This window comes from Otolemur garnettii, unplaced genomic scaffold (assembly GCF_000181295.1).
Source record: "Otolemur garnettii isolate 467f Iridium unplaced genomic scaffold, OtoGar3 scaffold00022, whole genome shotgun sequence".
NCBI classification, from domain to species: Eukaryota; Metazoa; Chordata; class Mammalia; order Primates; family Galagidae; genus Otolemur; species Otolemur garnettii.
The window spans coordinates 4,338,667-4,356,941 of NW_003852417.1; positions in this window are offsets into that span (position 1 = coordinate 4,338,667).

The following is an 18,275-nucleotide window of genomic DNA, read 5'->3' on the forward strand; positions in this document are numbered from 1 at the left end:
GCAGGAAGAAGCAGGGGTGGGCGGGGTATCTTGAAGACTCATGCAGACTGGGGTCGAGCCAGAGCCCTGCCATTTGCTTGCTAGATGCCTTGTGAATATTTGCTTCACCGAGGCTCAATGTCTCACCTGTGAAATGACAACAGACATTTACCTTGAGGGCTAAAGTATGTGGTGGTAGTCGGTGTCTCTGATTATAGCTGTGCCAGTACCCAGAGATGATGGTGGTGGTGTCATAATAACGATGGTCACATCACCGTGTTACGGGGCTGTGGTATCAGTGGGGCTTTTTCTTTCAGTTCGGCATTTGAGGTACATGCTTCTTCCCTGTGATTGGGTCCTAGCACCCAACACGAGAGTGTGGAGTGATTTCCCAGCTGGGAGGGATCATGACAAACCTTTTGTCCAGCCTTCTACTGCTGCTTGGATACATATAAATTGGTATTTAAGCCACTGCTTCACCCCACTTCTGATGGGGCATTTGCTAACTTACTGTCCTTGGTGTGGATCAGCTGCTTTCTCTCTGGACTTTAGTTTTGTAACCTGGAAAATGGAGTTGATAGTGTCCAGTGGTGAGGTTGTTGTGGGAGTTGGCAGTCACGGCTGTCAAGGGTCAGCGGTCCTACCTGCCTTAAGGTAGCAGCTAAGGAAATGTATTTCCTTTTTGTTTCCTTCTCTTCCTCCCGCAGAAGCTGCTTGTTTTGTCTTCGCTCAGTTTTTTTTGAACACGTTCTGACTCCTTGGGGCTTTTACCCATTGTTCTCAGTCTCCCTCTCTGTGGCCACACGGGGTGGTCTGAGTCTTTCCTAAGATGTCCCTGCAGACTGAAGGCAGCTGTGGCTCATGTCCTGCAGTGTCCCTCGTTCCTCTGGTCACTCCTTATCATCACATTAGGACCTCCACAGCTGCCCAGCTCCCTACACTGACCACCTCCTTAAGTTGACCTCATTTTCACAGACTGGACATACACCCCATCATATACATATCAGCACGGTAGGCCTAGTTGCTTATGTTGACCATCTTTCTTGTTGGCCAGATTGTTACAGTCCCTTGAGTGGTCAACTTAGAGAAGTTCTACTGTATATGGGTTTCAGACACCTCACCCTATTCAGTTCTTTTCTGAGTGTGTGTCTACTTCCTTCGTAAATTGTGGTACCTGTGAGGATCAGAGCCAGAAGTGAATTTAGAGAATATCCTATCTCATCCTTTAGTTCAGTTTTGCTCCTGGAGAAAATGAACCGCATTGTGAGGAGGATGAATACAACAAGTCCCGCCCCGGGGAGGGGCGTGTCCTCCAGTAAGTGCGTCCTGACCTCTGTGGCAGCAGCTCGGAGGAGCTTTGGCAGCAGCTTTTACACCTTAATTATGGTGTTTCCCCACTTCCCTTAGAAAAGGATCCAGATTGCAGCGAAGGGTTTTATTATTATTTTTTTTTTGGTGGGGGAGTGTTATAAGAGTATCTGGATTCTTCTAGAAAATTCTTGTCTGATAACATTTTACACCCAACACCAGTTGTTTCTCAGCACAACCACTTGAAATTTGGATGAGAATCCACTCTTTGAATGCAGCTCAGCTGCTCCACAGAAGCAGGGAGTTGGTTATTTTTATTCCACATGGCAGCAGGGCTGGTGGAGAAGGCAGGGTTCCCCTGTGAGATGTAATATTAATATACACTAGTGGAACTACCTCTCTGAGCCTCAATTTCCTCTTTTTAAAATGAGGGTAATGACCTTTTTGTTGCCTGATACTAGTGGTTGGCTGATAGATAATGTGAAAATAATGTACAAAGAACTCTTTTGAACTATAAAGCATGACACACAAGCACACTTTCCTGCAATCTAGACTGAATTAATTTCCTTCTGCCCTGTGACCTTCAGTGAATTCCTAGCCATCTTGGTCACCTGAGGTGCTTTACCAAGGTTGGCGTCTATCTAAGTCTATTGTACTGGTTTTTCTTTTTCTCAAGGTCATGTTCAAAAGCCCAGTTTTCCTGAATGTCTTCTTTGATGACATGGGTCCATGGTGAGTTTTCTGTCCTTTGAGCCTCCTCCTACTGTATGTACTGCTGAGTACAGTTATTCCAGTTCATGTTATAGCTCGTCTCCACCTGTGTCCAGCAAGTTCTGCTAACGTCAGGTCTTGTGAGTCTCTCCATTCAACTCTGCTTTTCATCTCACAAATACATGAAAATAGAGACCAAAAAGCAAGAGATAAAAGTTGAGAATGTGTTAAGAGTTTCTTTAAACTTATAATTCTTCAATTTTAGTGAGGTGAAATGTTTTCCATAGGTTAATTGGCCATTTGAGTTCCTTTTTTTTTTTTTTTTTTTTACTCCGTGTGTGTGGGTTTTTTATTTTTTATTTATTTTTATTTTTATTTTTATTGTTTTGAGACAGAGCCTCAAGCTGTCCCCCTGGGTAGAGTGCTGTGGCATTACAGCTCACAGCAACCTCCAACTCCTGGGCTCAAGTGAGTCTCCTGCCTCTGCCTCCCAAGTAGCTGGGACCACAGGCGCCCGCCACAACGCCCGGCTATTTTTTGGTTGCAGCCGTCATTGTTGTTTGGTGGGTCTGGGCTGGGGATTCGAACCCACCACCTTAGGTGTACGTGGCTGGCGCTTTAGCCGGTTGAGCTATAGGCGCCGAGCCTGGGTTTTTTATTTTTGATAATTATATTTTATTTGTATCTTTCTCCCTTGCCTTGGTTCCTTGGGTACTTATTTTTCTAATTAATACCTTCTGAAGAATAGACAAAATTACACTGCGCCATTGATTTGCCTGCCTACCTTGGCAATAACCTAATACTCTGTTTGATTATTTAAAATTCTTTTAAATTTTGTTTATTGCATGACCCTTCCCCTTTTATTTCTACTGTTCCCTGCTCCTTCCCCCCAAAAGTTCCATTTAATATTATAGATTTATTCCTATACATAACCTATAGATAAACTTCAGAATTTGTTTAAGTCTCTCAAGATATTCCATTATATTTTGATTGCAGTTGCTTTACCTTTATTGGGATAAAGCAGACTATCGAGAATAATATAAGAAAACAAATAACAGCAGAGTAGAAATTCAGAGTCACATGGAAAGGTAGGGGACCAAACCAATGAGTAAGACTTGAATGGAGAAAAAAGAATGACTAAGAGATAAAAGATCAGAGGAAAGATGATGTAAATATGGACTAAAAAATAAATAACCACTGGACCTAAAGAACAACTCAGAAACGATGTTGAAACTAGTACAGACAAAATGAAATTTTCTGAAACGAAAATAAGTTGTGAACGTATCATGTGAACTTTATCAGAGAAATTTAATTGAAACTGACAAACACCTTGACCTACTCTGTAAAAAAGACTGAATTTCAAGGGTAAAAAATGCATCTGAAAATACTTAGGAAAAAAAAGTACAGTGAAAATAAAATCTGGGAGGCCTTAGCCTTTTTTCTGTAGCATTGAATAAAGGCAGTCAATAGAACAACATTTAAAAATCTGGGGAGAGAAAGGTCGTCATTCAACAATTCTATTCCTTGCCAAATTGTTCTCTATAATTTTGGTAATTAAAGTAGATGTCCTATTACAAAAGAGAAACATATTTATTATAGGAAATAAATTCATGCTATTAGACATTTAAAACATCTTAAAACTCAAAATTCATAGAATCCAGATTTTTAAAATTCTGATCTCTCCAGTTTCCTTTTTCCTGCAGCTGCGTATGGTGGGTTTAGGCAGCATGTGGCTTCATGTTCACTCTGTTCCCCCAGCCTCAAAGCAATGCCTGGAATTTCTCTCTATATTTTATTACCCACAGGGCAGAAACATTAAATTTTTTTTTAAAATTTTGGATTAATATGAAGGTGCAAATATTTAGGTTACATTGTTTTCATTTCTAAGGTAACATTCAAGTTGTAGCTGAGCCTTTTGATTTTGGTTTTGGTTAAAGTGGAAATAAGAAACAAGTGAGAAATAGGAATGTAGCATGAGAGTGAAGTAGACTTAGGTGACTGCAGATTTGAGATTCAAGTATATTCCCAAACTTCCAATACTAAACAGGCAAAACTAAGTGGTTTACAAATAGAACAAATGCATGGTTGTTGGGGTTTTAATCAGAATTGCTAAAGGCTTTATTTGACATTAGGTCCTTGCTATGGGTAGAATGAAGGAGACACTCTTTAAATACATATATTTGATTCTTCAGTTATGTTTTGTGTCTGTAGCTTCTTAGATCACTCAGTCTATGTTTTTTAAAGCACACATGAAATGATGATAATTATATCTGTCCTAAAGAGTTGTTGTGAGGGTTAAATGAAATGATGTGTATACAATGCCTAGCCCAGCAACACACTGAATATTAACTGATGAATAAATAGTGGTAGTTTGTCAACATAATAATTTGGTAAACACACACTAATGCTAGCTCCCTTTCAGTGCTCTATAAAATCCATGGATGCTTCAAACCAGGACTCAAGAAATTAAGCATTCCTTCAACATCTGGGCCAAGCAATTAATTCTCATATTCATAAGCTTTGGTGATACATTATCAAGTAATGTAGGCCTCTTGTGGATTGGAACTTTGTAATTAATTCACCTCACGGGTACTGATTAGTACTCATTTAGGGCTTAGTTTGCATATACTTGAAGGAGATGGACCCATGTGTCTTCAGTAGGCATACACACACATAAAATATAGATACCTGCTCCTTGGATTTTACTCCACGCCAGTTCCCAGGCTATCTTACTCTTCACGTCTAAGATTTTCCGGCAGTTTTTAATGATTCTGATCAAACGGGCCTGTGGTATAGTCATCTGTCCCGCAGCAGGCCTTTAGAGGTATCTCTTTCTGTTCCTCCCTTGTCCCCTGTATTAGCTCCATTTCCTGCCCATTTGCCCTCATGGGGCCACGGCCAAAAGCTGTCAGTGTGACTTAATGGAAGGATCTTCAGGCTTGGTGCCAAAAAGCTTAGGTGGAAGTCTTGATACTGTTAGCTCTTTCCAATTTCTGTCACAGGGAGATGTGATTTATAATCCCAGGGCCTCAGTTTCCTCTCTGAGGAAAATGGGTCGCATAACATCTGTTACCAGGTTGTCATAAGAATTTGAACGAGCCGATAGCTTTGTTCTTGGAGGCTTCAAAGGGGTGGTGATGCAGGGTTGGAAGTAATGACGTCATTTCTTTGACCAGGATGACAAGAGATAAGCCTTTCCTTCCTAATGAACTTCAGTAGAGGAAACAAGGGGCATGGAGAGGAGTGGAAAGGATGCCGGCAGGGGGGTGGGCATGTGGCTGTCACCCTGCCCTGTCCGTGACCACTGGTAAGGCCAGTGAGGACTTGGGCATTATGGGCCTGGTCTCTTCTTGGGAAGTGGTGGGTGTGGTCAAACCCCCAGGGAGTGTCAAGGCCCTGAGTCTGATCCTGGCACCACCACTGTGGGCTTCATGAGCTCGGGCAACCCACACACCACTCCTAAGCCTGGTGCTCAGCTGCAGGATCCAGGATGTTGGTAAAAGCACCTCTTAGGACAGAGCTGCAGGGGCTAGATAAGAAAATGGGTGTAAAAGTGATTTATCAAGTGAAAAGTGCTGTGCAGATGGTAGTTATTATTGTAGATGATCTCAATTACCCCTTTCAGACCCAAAGATCTGTGATTCTAAATACACTGGTGTGAGCGAGAGGCCTTTTTTTGTTTCTTCTCCTAAGCAGCAGATAGATTTCCTCAGAGTTTCCAGTTCTTAATGCACAATCGAGGCCCTGTCTCCTTTTTGGGAGGAAATATCCTTCTTTAGGGGATGGTGCCTGCCACACAAGGATTGTGGGATGTGGGACTGAGCCGAGCTGGGTTCCCACCTTAAGCTGCAAAGTATAATCAGACTTTTTGAGGTTTAAATGTGGCTTTCTTGAGTCAAATTAAGATTTTGCACAACGCTTTTCTTTAAACCCCAAAGCTCTGAGAAAGCTAAGATGGCACAAGAAAGCCCTCCTGGGCTGGGGGGCAAGTGTATGTGTGGGGCTGTTCTGATGAACAGAGTGTAAATGAATCTGTAGCAGCTGGCTTTGATTTGCCCTGTGATACGCATATGTAAGTATTGAGCAGAAAGAGCTCGGTTGGAAATGTGTTTTTGGTGTTTTCCCCCTAAACTCTAAACATTTATAAATAGATCAAGATGCCCAGGGGAAGGAAGGCAAGCATTCTCACTGTGGTTAAGAGTCTAGGGGGCGGGTGGTGCGCCAGCCTGGAGCTACCTTCAGGTCTCCCTCGGAGTTCCTTCTCCACGTCCCTGCTTCTCAGACAAGCTGGTCTTATCGTGAGATCAGCTGCCTAAGCTGCAGACCCCAGTGCAAAGCAAAAATTAAGAATTTCAAGATGGCGACAGAAGAGCTCTACAGCAGTGGAGGGGCCCTGTGAGACTCACAGGTGACACAGTCAGGAAGCTGACTCTGCTTATCTGCTGGGCACACACTCTCTCCCCTCCCTCTGGGTCACTTCCTATGCTGTGCATTCTGTGCCTCTCCAGGAGGGCAGGGTGCTCTCCACTAGTCCTGTGGCACCCTTTGCTCCACTCTGTTACTGCCTCATCAACTATAACTGCCAGTGTGTGCAGGCATTTATTCACTCAACAAACCTTAATGGACCACCTGCTATGCATCCAGCTCTGTGCTGAGTGCTGGCAAGCACATCCTGGGAGCCTGGAGGCTGCCTAGGAGAGGCTGGAATTCTTCTTTAGGAGCTGATGCTTGAGTTGAGTCTGGAAGGGTGAGTGACTACAAACAGACAGTTGGAAACCAACCAGAGCATAAGACCTGGGAGTCAGGAGCAGCTTGGTGTATATATTGCTGGTGGTGCAGGGAGGGAGCTCTAGCACGGTCTGAGGTGAAGCAGGGCTGGGTGGTGGTGGGCATTAGATTATTAAGGGCTCTGTCAGCCACGAAGCCTACATTGTCTCATCTGGGGAGTCACTGAAAGGTGTGAACAGGCGAGTAATAGTCAGATTTGCATTTTCGATTAATCACTCTGGTTGATGTGGGGATAACAGATCACAATACACATAAAAGCAAGTAGATGAATTAAGAGGTAATTCCAGGCAAGAAGGAATGGTGACTTCAAATAAAACAGGGACCATATATGTATATATATGTATATGTCTTAGGATATATAATATTCTATATGTATGTATATATATGTCTCTTATACATATTCTTATATATAATGTATAGTCTGTATATGTGTATGTGTATATATACATGTTTATATTCATTCATTCTGTTTCTCTAGAGAACCCTAACTGAGGGTGTGGGAAAATGGAGGGTTCTAGGACTTGTTTCTTTTTTCTTTCTTTTTTTTTTTTTTTGCAGTTTTTGGCCGGGGCTGGGTTTGATCCCACCACCTCTGGCATGTGAGGCCGGTACCTGACTCCTTTGAGCCACAGGCGCTGCCCAACTTGGAGGTTTCTTCAAGGTCACAATCTGAACAAGGAAGAGCAAAGGCAGGAAAGTATAGAATTGGTGGCTATGATCACAAGGCAGGATAGTGGAGTTTAATATTTGTGAAATGGCAGGCACACACCCCAGAGATGGGCCTTAGGTAGGGCTGGGGCACAACCAAGAATGTGATTTAAAAATAAGAAAATCTTTCATAGGTGATGGCGCAGGGCACCCAGGGCTGGGAACCTCCCTACAAAGGAATTACTATTGACCACCGGTGACCTTGTGTGGGAGGAGCAACCCCCCTGCCCATCATCTGCAAATGCCACCATGCAGTGTGGCTTGTGGGGACTCTTTCTGCACGTCTTAGTTGTCAATGTGTGCACCTGCTCCCCTGTCTTTAAATGCAGTTGGTCCTACTGCATCCCTGAGCAGGACCGCTGCCCTCACACTCTGCCGTAAGCACCGGATGCCTGCTGGTCTGCAAATCGGTGTGGCTACTCTTTCTGTTCTTAGCTTCCGTATCTTTCCTTTCAGCATTAAATCCATCTGAACTGACAACAGATTCTACTATTGGTGACATTTTCTGTATCACACTAAAAGTAAGCCCTGGCTGCAACAGTTGTAGGTTAGGAGGGGTATTGCTTCTCAACCATTTCACGTCGAATGTGGTAAGTGTGTTACACATGCACATCCCCATTTATAAAGAAGGTTGTACAGTAATGAATGCATAATAGGCCCTCTACAAATAGCTCTGTTCCCTCAATCAGATGGACAATAAGAACAATGGCGACAGGCTAACTAGACCCCAAGCACTAAGGCAGTTTCTATAGACACGTCACATCGTTTAATCCTTTCAACAAACCTGTGATGCCCTTAGTGCCCTCTTGTTAGACACAGTAGAATACAAGCCAAGGGAGTGATTTGAGCTCTTCACACTTTAGACAACACTTTTATGACCTATACTGCATAGATGTGAGAAGCGTGAAAAGTGTGTCAGTAGAGGGACTATGCAGGACTGTGAATTTTCATTAGTACTTATTTCTCCCTTTTTAATTTGGATTCAGCTTCTTCTGCACACAGTGCTCTGGTTTGTCTTTTTGTTGTAACATAAGATGAACACCATCCCTCTGCCTCTTTCTTTCTCTTCCTCTTCTTTATTATGTGCTGTTTGTACTCGGGCTACAACGAACTCTAAGATAAAATAATATTCCTGGCTAATTTTTTTAAAAAGTTATTTTATTTGGAAGGACTTGAGGAGTAAGAGTGGGCATTTTTAAAGTTTGGAGAAGCCAGAACCAGAAGGTGGATCTCATAACATTCTTAACACTTTAGAACAGAGAAGCTTTTCTTTTCAAGATGTCACATTATTGTGCTAATAGCACATTTACAATTTAGAGCCTTAAGTCCCCCTCTCAGCTCTCCTATTCAAAGATGCTAATTTACCCGTTGTAAAATATTGTAAAGATTCCAGACCCTTGAAAGAGAACAGTTTTCTAGCCAAGGGAAATTTAACCTGAATTAGGGAGGGTTGAGCTTTTTACTTGGCATCTAATCTGAATAAACAGGATGATTCCGTGGCATGTGAATTTTGCATTCAGATCAGCATTCTTAAGAAAGCAAGATGACCTGATTTTTATTTTTCCTTGTAAGGATATTGTGATGAATCCACAAAATAATTGTGCCTTCCGCCCCCCTTGTCTGGTGCATAGCTTGCATAGTGGTGTTATTTCCAGAGGGACAGTAGTTTGTGAGGAAATACCAATCGTTCTGGCAGGAAATAGGCAGAATCAGAGAAATTAGGAGGAAAAGAATCAGTAAGACTAGGTAGGTAGCTGATTGTGGATGAGCCCTCAACCCCAAAGTCATGTCTTCCCTCCCCCACATTATACATGCTCTGTAGAATGAAAGAGGCAGAGGAGGAGTTGATGGGAAGGGCAGGGCAAATCCGGGGAGTTTGTGTGATACATGGGCAGGAGAAAGGTCACTGAGTTGGATCACTGGGGGCTTGCGGAGGCGTGGAGGCTGGAGGCCCAGTGACAGGGGAGGCGTATGTGGTGTGGGAATGGAGGCCAAAGGAGGTGGAGAAGGGAGCTGAATTGTAAGAGAGCAGGGCTAGAGAATGGAACCCGACCTTAAGGAAGCAGAGGGCAGAGATTTGGGAACTCGAAGTACAGCTTGGTTCTACCATGCAGTGCCAAACTAGGGAAGAAGATGGGCATACTTGAAGATCAAACACAAGGCTCAAGTCAATTCACCTCTATCAGCCTTGGTTTCCAGTTATGTAAAATGGACACAGTCATAGCCTGTCCCAGGGTTCTGAGGGTAAATGAGTGAGTGCATATTCCATAAAGGGTTTAGTCTGAGCCACGGCCTGTCCTGTACCACACAGCAGGTGAGAGGAGAAAGCAGGCTGAAAATACCACAGGGAATTTTGAATTCGTCCTGTTGATGTTTGGTGGAGAGGTCCCCCAAAGGCTGGGGGCCCCTGGCTGGCCTGACCCCACCTTGCCTGGCCTGGGACCCATCTCCTCTTGCTAAGGGAGCCCAGGGAACCCACAGTGGGATTAGGAGCCTGTCACATCAACCACTGCAATGACTTTTACAGCAAAATTTCTCCTTAAATCTTGTTGAGTTTCTGGCTGAAGGAAGAGTGAGTCACTCAGGACAGCCTTCATCCGAGCAGAAAAATGAGCATGTTAAAATCATTAGGCGCGCGGGCTGTTAGTACCGAGTGCTGTTTCTTTGGTCTGGGACAGAACGTCCCCAGGATGGTAAGAACGCCGTTTCTGGAGAGAACTCCTGACAGAGAAACCATTACTTTGCTCAGGTGCCGATGCTTTCAGTCTGCACTGGGGCTGCCGCATCTCCTGTGTATACCTTGATATCGGCCAAGTTCATGGTATGCTGATTACAGTGGAAAATAAAATATTTTCTACAGATACCAACAAAAGCAATGAGGAAATGAAGCATTAAAAAAAAAAAAGATTTGTTCAAAACAGAAATCTGCTTTCAATCATAGCCTCCTTTTATGTGGGTCATGTCCTAAGCAGAAGTCAGAGTGGGGTCTGGGGAGCCGGGTTTGGGAGAGCGGGGTTCCCATTCTGTTGGCCGCTGACCTCTGTGTGATCCTGGGGGCAGATTTTTCCTCCCTTGCTCTCAATCTCCTATTTGTAACACAAAAGATTTGGACATATGGCCAAGGCCCTTTCCACCTGCAGTTCTTGCCAAGTACCAGCCCAAACCTCCAGCTCCTACTTTCTCTTGCGTAGTCTATGACTTTCGGAAGTAAGAAGTGGTTGATTGGGAAAAATCAGTGTGCTCCAACTTCTTCTCTTTGCCTGAGACGATTTTCACTCCCCTTCTTGTCTGGGTGAAATCTTTCTTTCTTTCTTTCCTTTAAGAAGTCACTCAGGTCACATTGCTTTCAGAAGCCTTTCGGAGAGAGCTCGGGTTCTCTGTAGTCTGCAGGGGCGCTGTAACATGCTACCACAGCTGCGGGCTAAGCCGGCAGAAATGTAACATCTCAGGTAGGAAGGCAGGGGTCAGACAGCAAGGTGCTGGCAGTTGGTTCCTTCCCGGGGCTGTGACAGAGTCTCTTCCGGGCCTCTCTCCCAGCTCCTGGTGGATCTTTAGCAGCCTTTGGCGTTTCTCGGCTTGCATAAACATCACTCTACTATCTACTTTCATTGTCGTGTGGCTTCTTCTTGTGTGCAAGTCTGTTTCCAAATGTCCCCTTTTACAAGGACACCAGTGATACCCAGTGAGGGGTTCTCCTCTTGGCCACTTACCATCCTATTTCAAATAAGGATACCTGCTGAGGTTCAGAGTGGGATGGTTTAGAATTGCAATATGTAAACTTTGAAGGGACACAATTCAGCCGGTAACAGGCACCTCCCTCCACCATGGCGGGCCTTCCCTCAGGCCACAACCTATGCTTGGAGAGTTGGGAAAAGCCGTCCCTGTGTCTGGGCTGTGGGGCCAAGAACAGTGGCCAAAAGGAGCAAATAGCAGAGTTCCCACCTACAACTGTGCATGGGAAGGTGAGGGAGGGAGAGGAGAAAGATCTCAGGTATAGCCCCGGCTGGAGGCCCCTGCAAGACTGTGGGGCTGAGCTACAGCCAAGTGGGCGTGGCTGGGGAGCAGACCAATCAGGAGATAGGCAGGGCAGGTTCTGGTAAGGATGACATCTACTCCTTCTGTCCTGGAATCCTGTCCTACCCTGAGTGCTGACTTGGTTGCCTTCTCTTTGGGGTGCTACCTGTTAGTCAGCTCAGATTTAGTTTCAGAAAATTCCCATTGCAAAGCCTAATGGCTGGATTTTGTGGGGGAAATTCTAGTCGTTGTCTAAAGTGAGAAATTTCTTTGAAGTCTCATGTTGGATTTAAAAAAATCCACGCAGATTTTAAACTCTATTCCATTCTTCCAAGTCTGTGCTAATGTAAAAATACTATTGGAAACCACTAGCACTGGTCTTGCATGGGGATGGGGCGTATTCACCACATGGCTGGCTGTGCCCCTGCCCACCCCATACACACCTAAGCTTGAGCAGCAAGGGTATGCGTGCTTTCTGGTTCCTCTAACTTTTGGCTGGTGATGTCAGTTCTCTTTCCATTTTCAATCTGGCTGGGCACCCTCATAGGCCCTGCCCTTCCTAACTGTTGGAATCCCAGTACTCAGTCTCACCTGTTCTGGCTATCAAGGCACAGCCAGACACACCCTCCAAAGAGCACCCCCTCTTCATTCCTGGGCATGTCCTTGCCTGCTGAGGTCTCTGTAGCTGGACCCCTCAGATGATCTTGGGGAGCTGTGAGCCACCCTTAAACTGCTGTCCTCTGGCTCCTTTTCCTTGAGCCCCTAAGACACCAGAGAAGTGTCTCCAACTCAAGCCACTTGCCCAGCTGATGGGAAGGCAGAGACTGGAGACTGCTGACTCTGGCTCTCCTCACATTTCTGTCCCAGTTTAGGGTTTTGTTTCACCTCGCCCATGAACCACAAAGAACATGGGCTTAGGTATCTGAAGACAGGTACACATTTGAACTCCACTTATTAGGTAGGGGGTCTTTTGCCAGTCTTCCAACTGCTCTGAGCCTCAGTTTCCTTATTTGTAAAGTGGGAATATAAATTTCAACTTCAATTGAGAGTTAAGTGGAATAAGGGTGACCAAGAATCATCCTGGCACATGGCTGGAGCCCAGTCTGTGTGTCTTTCCTTCCTCGTCTCCCTCCCATCTCATTTTTTCTATTGCTCCACGGTTGGGCCAGTTGTTCTTTCTGGAGGTGTCCCCAGTTCCCTTTCCTTAATGTCTGCATGACCTTTCTCCTGGTGGAGGCCCAGATACAAGGCAGGGCAAGGGGCCATTGGTGGCCTGTGCTGCATTTGAACTTGGGTCCCCAGGGTGACTGCACCAGACCATAAATTATCCAAACTCAAGAGACCAGGCTGTCTTCAACTCTTCCTTCTGATTTCCTAGCCCACCTGGATCAAAGCCACTTCTGCAGAGGTGTGTGGTGACAAAGAGGTGACCAGGACCAGATCTTAAATTAGATCTGGCTGATTTTGCCCAATTGGTTTTGAGATGTGGATCTTTTCCACCTTGCTCATGTCCCATGGAGGACCTGCCCTCCCTCTCACTGTATTCCCCCCCACCCCAGCCACAGGCACGTGACTGATTCCCACCAGAATCCTTCAGCTGTTTGTAACCTGTCCCATAAAAATGCTAATTTGCTAATCTGTTATCTTACAAATATCTTATGATTCCCTCTTTGTTGCTGAAAACCTGCCTCCAAGCTCCTTAGAGGCAGGATCTGTACCTTTGCTGTTCTTGGGCTGCTTTTCTTAGTGTTTTGCATATCGCTGAGCTCAGGATAGGTCCTCCTTGTGTCTGCTTCTCCATCTGCAAAAGTGGTGATGGCTACAGTTGTAAAAAGGTCATAGTTTACCAAATGAGCTCTATTTCTTTGTTTTGATCTTCTCACCTTCCCCAGGAAGTTAGTTATTATGGTAACAGTGGAAGTGAAGTTTAGAGAGACTCAGCGATTTGCCCCAGGGTAGCACGGAAGGTAATTTGAAGCAGGGATGTGGGACGGCAGGCCTGGGAAGCATAGTAGAGCACATACTTGGGTTCTGTAGAATTTAATCTTCTGCTTCAGTAACTCATGCCTTAATCCATGTCCTAGTCAAGGGACGTAACTCAAGGGATAAATCGGATCTGTGTCCTAATGATGGCTGAGTGGATCTTCCATCTCAGACAGCCAGGCTCTTTAGGAAATCATTTCCTTATGTTAACATTTTTTTTTAAACGAAGTTTTTGGACTAAATACATATTTTCCATTTTTTTTTTAAATTGCATGAGCACACGGTATTTATCTCATTGAAAATTATGATAAACCCCCGGAATGTTTTGTGTTTTTCATGATTCATATGGAACAAATTAAAAATAACTTTTCACAGTCTGACGTGCCCTAGAGAACAGCTCAGAGACCCTTCCTCCTGCGGCCCCCTCTGACTTCACCACGTCTGCTTCACATTTCTTCAGCTACAGTCTAAGAGAGACTCCAGTGACGAGTATCCTGGAGAAACACCTGGCCCACATCTGGAGGCTTCCTGGGATAGGCTGCCGTGTCTTCCGAGGGGGAAGGCAACTTTTAATGTGACATTTTATTTGTGGGCACACATAGTTGGGGAGATGGATAATTTTTATTACTTGTTCAGGTTTGTCAGTCACTTCTATAAATACTTTTAAAAAGAAAAATATAAGCAAGCAATATCCGAGCTTTCACAAGGTGCGTTCTGCCAGGCGTGTTTGGAAGGCGATGGGTGTCATTGTGCCTGCTGCTTTAGTCACACTCGGCTCTGCTTTGGCATGCCTTGGATTTAAATCCAGGTTTGGTGGACGAGAAGAACTTTTTATTTCCGTTTCACTACATTGCTTCAGGAAAACTTGCCACCGAGTGTCAGCTCTGCCACTCTATACCAACTCAGTGTCTCAGTAATGTGGGGCAATAAAACCAGCTTCGGTGAATTACTCTGAAGAATAAATGTACGTGTAGCATCTAGGCACTCAGCAAATGGTGGCGAGAAGGCAAAACATCAGGCTAATGGATCTGCTGATGCGGCTCAGGGAAGTCCAGGAGGGGCAGGATCCGGGCTGGCAGCTTCCTCTGCTCTACACGTTCCTCACACCCCAACCCCAGAGCACCACAAAAGGGTGATGGCAGCGATGGGCGCAGCATTCGCTCCAAGGACACTTTTCCAACACTGAGCAGAGAGGTTAAAGGATGGCAATCCCTTTGCTCATCATGGAAGGCTGAGATGGCTGGTTCTCCAGGGGATGGAGAGATGGCCCCACTCTCTGGGATCTTCCCTGGTCACTTTGAGCCTCAGAGATTAAAGATGGTGAGGGGATAAGGGCAGGAACTGTCAGGGAGATCCCAGTGCCCATTTGTCCATCCATCCATCCGTCCGTCCGTCCATCCTCCTTTCAGCTCTTAACTGAAACCTATTCAATGTTAGGCTTTGAACTTAGGGCTGAGGATTTTGACATGACTCCCAGAGGTCAGTATTCTCTAAAACTACCCCCAGGCTCTCTTTCAAATAATTCTGGTTAATTTCGTTTTCATTACCTGGAATTATGTATTTACGTATGTGCTCGACTTCTCCACTGGGACTTTAGTTCCTGTAGGGCAGGACCTTGTTTGTCTCATTCCTGGGTCTATTCCCAGTGCCCACTATGGCTTTGCCCATATTAACTGAACAAGTTGACTTCAGAGGGACTAATGGTGTCAACCAACATGGAGTTGAGAACCTTACCACAAAGGGGACTAAGGGAAGTGCCCCTGCAGGAGGAGTGTGCAGTGCGCTGATGATCGCCCTGGGGGCCTCTCAGAGACAAGGTGACAGATTTCTCACCTGGCCTCTCCATACACTTTTCCCTGTAACTGTGTGGAGTCTGCCCACTCTGGCTTTTAGTATGGACATATGGATGGTTTTGGGTAATGGGAAATTAGCAAACAGGTTGCTGCTCCTGTGAGCAGCACACCTGGGCTAGTTTGCTCAAGGACCAGGGATAAGCAGAGTTGAGCTTCTCGGATGTCCCAGCCGAGGCCATGCTAGGTCAGCCGACAGCTGGCCAACCCCAGACGTGTGTGTGAGGCCAGGCATATGGCATATGTGAGCGCAGGCTGAATCTCCAAATCCCTCAGACTTGTAGGCTAAACATACACATCACTGCATGTCTAGAAGCTCAGTGGGTATTTGTTATACCACACACAGCATCATTGTTACAATAGAGAGCAGTCCAGAATGCTTCTATGGTTGTGTACATACCTTGTGTGGGTCTCAGCGAGAGTGCCAGTGACATTAATCATTAATTACTAGTTAGTGAATACCTGCAGACTGTACCAGGCCCCATTTAGGGACTTTCCATGTTTTATTTTTAAACCTGATCATAAGCTTTTAAGGCCGGCAAAATGACAATGACCACTACCCTTTGTGCTGCTTAATGAGTGGCATCTACTCATGGTTACCGAAGCCAGGTTGCCCTAGTTAAATCCCTCTGTCATTTAGTGACCTTGGGCAACTGAGACAGTATACTTCACCTTGCTGTGTATAGACAGCACGTGGGGAATGTTTGTAGAATGTGAGTTCTGCAAGGTGTAAGAAAGTCTGTGACAGGGCTTTGCCTTCCTTCTCTGAGACTGAGGCCCTCTGGGGCTTCCTACCCACCAGGTCTCTGAACTCTCCCTAAGCTGGGGTCTCTGGCTGGGTAAGCTCTAAGCCCTCCAGGCCTGCTTCATGCCCCCAGAGCTCATCAGGGCTACCAGCTGCCACTCTCTGCACTCCAGGTCCCCTCACATGGCCTTGTCAAGTGCTACCTCTGGGAGCCTCTGTGGCAGGGCAAAAGGAGAGCTGGTAAACCCTTCCTGGGAAGAAGAGCAAAGGGGCAGTGTTTAAAGGTGTGCCGTGGGCAAAGGGGCAGTGTTTAAAGGCACACCAGCTCCCTTCCATATCCAAAGGGAGCTGCAAGAAGGAAGAGATTCCAGAATCTCATGGCGGGGACTCGTGGGAAGGAAGGTACTTCAAATTCAATCCACCTGTCCGCTCTCTTTCAGAGGCAGAGAGGCACCTGGAAGAACATCACTGCTTCGCAGCCGGGCTGGGTGGGGGCCCTGGAGGAGTCATTCCTCAGGGAATATTGTGTGTGTGGGGGGAGACAAGGCTCCTGAAGCCTGAGGCTGAGAAGAAGTTGAGGATGTGAGAAGCACCAACTCCTAGGAAGGCCACTGGCTGGGGCTGAGCAGGGAGAAAGTAGTCTCTCAACACACTTTCTTGAAGTAGAAATCCTCTCCTCCCACTGCCATCCTTACTCTTGTCCCACGGGTGAAACCAAGAGGCATGGCATGGTGGGGATCTGGCACCTCCAGACCTACTGCTCCCCGGTTCCCTGGGGCTTTCCCATGGAGGATGAGTGTGACAGTGTAGTCTCTTACTGGAGGTGGAGTGGACTTGGCAGCTCTCTAGCCTCCTGGAACTTTTGTTCCCTCATCCATCCATAATGGGCTTGGTCTGGGCTGTGAGGAATGATGTGTGTGTAGCCCAACCAGTGAGGTTTGATTCATGGTTTACAAGCAGCTTCTATCACTGCATGGTCATGGGCCCTGAAGGCATGAAGAGAGAAAATGGTCAGGATGTTGTAATAGGATGTCCTCAGGGAAGACTGTATTTCCTGCCTCAAACTCATAGATGTCCAAGAGTGGTGATCAATGGCAGCAACACTGGCACACTGGTGATATGTGGATGACCCTTGCTGGCTGGGGTCTCTGGGGCAGAGCAGAGGGACAGAGACATGTGTAGATGATCTTGGTCCTTTCAAATGCAGAATTCAGAGAAGAGGAACCTGGAAGGGCCCTGGAATGGAAGGAAATGGAAAATAATTTCTGTCTGATACTTTGCAGATGCATGATGCCTCTGAGGGTGCCTAGAAGAATTCTTCATCACAACTGGCTTCATCACAGTTGATGCACCTGTTAGACCCAGAGACCAGAAGGCTTCCCTAGGTCAGTGCCAGCTGGGAGCGGGGAGTTTCTCTAAAAGTTTACAAAACTGCAGGGAAAATAACCATTGAAGCCATGGTGAAAGGGATCCAACTAAAAGCCTACTGATCACCTGACCTGCAGAAGCAGGTCTACTCTGTCTTGTGGACCACAGTGATGTTTTGGGTCTCAGCATTAGTGCCAGTTCCGACACATTGTCTAGCTGTCCCCACAAAGTCTGATTATTTCCTTTCCTTTGCTTCCTTTGGTGAAGACTGGGAGACATTGACAGCATGCACTCTTGGCAGTGCAGCAGGGTTCTTCCTCAAGGGGACAGGCCTCCCTTTCATTCAGGCCATTCGAGGTCTATAAACTGGCTGCAGTCTGGGACTTCATTAAGGGATCGCAACTCTGGTTTTGGTGATTCATGACAGACTCATCTTCATTCATCTAGAACCCTTCCACTTACATAAGTCAAGTAGGACTTTAATTTTTTTTTTATTAAATCATAACTGTACATTAATGCACTTATGGGGTACAGTATGCTGATTTGATATACAATGTGTAAAACTTACATCAAACTTGTTAACATAACCCTCATCTCACTTACTTATTTGTTGTGGTAAGACATTTATATTCTACTCTTAACATTTTTAAAATGTACCATTGCATTGTGCACATTAGATGAGGTCCCATCAAGTACCCTCTATCCTCCCAATCTCCCCACTTCCCTCCTTCTTTTTGGACTATAGTTTTGTTTTATCATTCGTATGAAGGTGTAGGTGATTATATATTGGTTTCATAATAGTATTGAGTATCATTGGATAC